The sequence below is a fragment of the Arachis duranensis genome, chromosome 7, assembly GCF_000817695.3.
Source record: "Arachis duranensis cultivar V14167 chromosome 7, aradu.V14167.gnm2.J7QH, whole genome shotgun sequence".
Taxonomy (NCBI): Eukaryota; Viridiplantae; Streptophyta; class Magnoliopsida; order Fabales; family Fabaceae; genus Arachis; species Arachis duranensis.
The window spans coordinates 6,171,576-6,176,282 of NC_029778.3; positions in this window are offsets into that span (position 1 = coordinate 6,171,576).

Consider the following 4,707-nt stretch of genomic DNA (forward strand, 5'->3'; position numbering starts at 1 on the left):
TAGCCTTTACTTCTCATATATATATACATAAAAATATTTTATTTATTTTTTATAATAAGAATATTGTAGTCATTTTTTATAGAAAAATATATTAATTTAGATCAATTCAAAATTTAATTTATTAATTTTTTGACTAAACTAATTTGTCTGATCTAATTTTAATAAAAATAATACTGTTTAATTAATTATATGTATTGAATTTTAATTATTAAAAAATATCTTAAAAAAAATATTTTTGACATCTTTATTTAAGTTTCGTTATCATGAATATTGCAGTTCTAACTTTGTGAGTGAGGATTAATAAAGACAACTCTTTAGAACAAAACTAGAATATTCTGATCATTACTTGCTAAATGAAACTTTGAGAGAGGTCAACCGCAAAATCAAACAATAAAATGCTTTTGGCCTTTAATTTGTTAAAAGTGTCTTCACAAGCATGCATGCTATGCTTTAATTTCTTTGTATATTAAAAAATAAATAAAATAAAAGGAATGTTCATTTTTTTTTCTCCTTTCTTTGAGATTCCATGTCCATGTGGTTAAAGTGCATTATTTATAGACTTTTATTTAACCCTAAGCTCTAAGAGGTGACGAGCATGCAGCCATGTGAGGATAAACAACCATCACATATATATATGATATCTCAGAAATTCACAATAATTAAGTTAAAAGTGATGAAAAGAAAAAGGTCAAACAAATAAACTTTTAAAAAGGAATTATTGAGATACCCCTTTTTTTTTCCCTTAAAGATACAAGTCATTATATTTTTATCATAGGTTTTAGAATATACCAAAGGTTTTTTTTTTTTCAATCTCTCTTCTTTTGTGGCCAGTCCTTTCTCCAGTTCGTTGATACCAAAATTTTTTAGAAGCAATGAAATCAAATAATTATCTAATAAAACTTGAGAGCAATTAAGCCATCACATGTTGAAATTATTATTTGGTAGTAGCAAATAACTATAGTCAAAATAGTTATTCGCAATTATTAGGGAGTTTTCTTTGGTAGAAGTAGTACCACATTTTATCAATGTATACATAATTAAACAATATTAATTAATTCAACAAATAATTAGTTTGGTTGCTTAACAATGCGGAGAAATAATGTTAGACATTGATCACAATGATGGCTACCTTGAAGGTAAGAAACGTCACAGAATCACAGAAAACATGGTGGTGGAGCATTAAATAGTACTAACATCAAGAAAATAAATAAGTAAAATGCACTGTTTTTTCTTTTTATTTTTGACAATGAAGTGAACTTTATTCATGGTTGAATTTCTCCCTAAGGGGGCCACACACTTTAAAGGGTCTGAAGCTGAAACTAGGGCACGGATTCGGTAAGCCGCCCTTCTTTTGGGTACCGAAATGCCAAAAGCTTGTTTGGCTTATTGGTGTGCTTTTTTATTGAGGAGTCATTAGATCTTTTATATTTTTTTAGTCCAACAGTTAAGATCATTCTAAATGTAATTTAATGTGATTGGCTAGCTAGTTTTTTTTGCAACTTTTATATCAGTGGGGTTACTTTAAAAATATTATTCTTTTTATGGTTATTGTTGTTATATCAGAAATATATGTAGGTTTATATCAAAAGATTAGAAATATATTAGCTTAAATTAATTAGAATTAAGTATCTCCTGTTATGTTAACGTCACTTTCAGCTCCTTCAACCTTTCTCCAGGGAAACCAAACCGTCCATTCTTCAACGCTTTCTTAACACTCTTCAACATCTTATTCGCCGCAAAAATTATCCTCACAAACTTCAACAGCTCCCTCTTCACCATCAACTCCTCCCTCTTCTTCCTAATCTTCACCACAAGCTCGAGCACCCCAGCATCAACCATATGGTCAGAGAAGAGCTTGAGGACTCCGGCAAAATCGTCGGAAAAAAGCTGTGACTGGAAACGGCGCCATTGGAGAGAGATCTCGGGCGTTTATCGCGTCAAAGATCGAATCCATCAGATGGTTGAGAGAGAGGGAAAGATTGAGGGTGCCGGCAGCTATGGATTTCAATTCCATTCTTTTTTCTTCTTCTCCACCATTTTTCTAACCGTATTCCCTTTCTCTCTCTCCCTAATTTTATACAAAATAAGAACAGATTAAGAAACAAGTTTTTATTCAATGAAAAATGACCAGCTTTAGGTACTCTTTTGATCGAATTAATGGACAGAATGACCCTATGATTTTATTTCAATTCTATTTCTGTCTCTGTTGGTCTTGAAGATCTAGTTGAGAATTTCGATGGTTAATTGTGATCACTATAGACAAATACGAAGCCGTAAAAGATTTAGAAATTGGGAATTTCGGTGTTGCCAGGCTCATAACTCATGAGTAATGAGGAACAAGATTTAGTAATTTGGGGTTTAGTAATTTTTATTAATTATAGTAATATAATTTGAGAAATTAGTAAATTTATAAAATAATTTTATTAAGGATTTTTTATTTAAATTACATAAATATATGATATGTACAATACGCAAATTAGTGGTTCAGTACCTATAAATATAATCATTTTAATCGGAACGTTTTAATTAATATAGGTGATAGACAGATTTAATGGACAATTTTAACTCAAATCACATAATTTGAAACTACTTATTTAAGCACGTAATTTAAAATTGTTAATTTAATATAACAAATTTGATATAAAGTTTTTCATCTACTCTATTATTTGAAATGTTCAAATTATATCGTTTAAATTATATTAAATTTTTTAAACTTAAATTATATATCGTTTAAATTTTGTTTATCAAATTTTTAAATTTATTATGGTTTTATTTTTTTTAAATTACGTTAATTGAATTAAAATCGTTTATCACCCATATTAATTGAAACGTTCTCATATTAATTTAAAATGTTCTTATATACATAAATGAATTGTTATAAGTATTATTTATGATTATTTTAAAAGAGTACTATATTTATATATGGTTTAAAACTTAAATTATATATCATTTAAATTTTGTTTATCAAAATTTTTAAATTTATTATGGTTTTATTCTTTTTCAAATTACGTGACTTGAATTAAAACCGTCTATCACCCATATTAATTGAAACGTTCTCATATTAATTTAAAATGTTCCCATATATAAGAATGAATTGTTATAAGTATTAGTTATGATTATTTTCAGAGAGTATTATGTTTAAAACGAGTACAATAATTACGTGCTTATTGGATGCGCCACATTTATATATAATACATGAAAATATTAACCTTTTTTATTTTTTTCAATTTAAAAAAAAAACAGAATAAACATAACATAATTCTAAATACATGCCTATCACATTATATATTTACTTATACTAATAAGATCTAAACTAATCAAACTTACTTAATTAAAAATATAAAATATATAAATACAAAAAATAAAATTTTTTATTTATTAAAATTAACATTTAAAGTTTCATATATATATAATATTTAAAATTATATATTTATAATAAAGTTATTTTTTATTTTTATTATTTCCAAGTATCTTTTTATTTTTTAGTTAAATTTTTTATTCTTTAACTTGAACAAATTTATACTAATATAAGTAAATATGTAATATGATAGGCATGTTTTTAGAATTATATTATTTATTCCGTTTTTTAAAAAAATTGAGAAAAATAAAAAGGTTAATATTTTCATGTATTATATATAATAATTTAAATAAATTATATTTTTATAATATTTTGATGAAAAATTATATTATATAATAATATCTTTAATAAAATTATTTAGTTAATAAATTTTGAATATAATAATCTAATTATTTATCAAATAATATAAAATAAAATTTTAACTATTTTATATTTTTATGTTACAATTTAAATTTTTATTTTAATATAATTTTTTAATATCATAAATATTTCTTGCATAATAATTAATCATATTGAATAAAAAATACTCATATTTTTGTATCTATATGTTTTGTATTTAATTATTTAAGAATAAAAGATTCTGTTACCATTTAAGTAGTGTGTATTAAAGTATTGTCATTTAAAATATTTATTTATGTACTAGGATATTCTGTATTTATTAGAGTCCATCAATGTTCTTCTTTCATATTAGCCTTTGATTTTCATCTAATCAAATCTAATGGTCTATATAAATGTGGCACATCTAATAAGTACATACCCAAAATAAATAATTACAATAATTGTTTTTTTTATAAAATTTCCTTAAAAGATGCCATGAGTATATAAAAAATATCTTGAATCGATTTACATAAATTGACTTACAAATCTTTATAGTACTCATAAAATCTTTCAAAAAATTTTCACATTTTATAAAATAATAATAGTAATAATAATAATAATAAGGTTTAAACATACTTTATTATATTAGGTTAGATAAAAATTAAACTATTTAAATAAATAATTTGGTGTTTAGAAGTCAAACATTAGAATAGCTTTTTGAAAAGTATTTTATCATATCATAAATTCATAATTATTTTATCACTAATATAATTTAGAAAATTAGTTATTTTTTTAATAATTTTATTAATTATAGTAATATAATCTAAGAAATTAAAAATTTTTTAAAATAATCTTATTAATTATGTTAATATGATATGAAAAATTAATTATTATGTAAATTAAATTTAGTAATTATAGTAATATGTCATAAAAATTTACTAATTATTTAGGATATTAATTATAATAAGATGCTATGAAAAATTAGTATTTTTTAGATTAATTTTATTAAATTAATAAGGGTTACCGTTGAT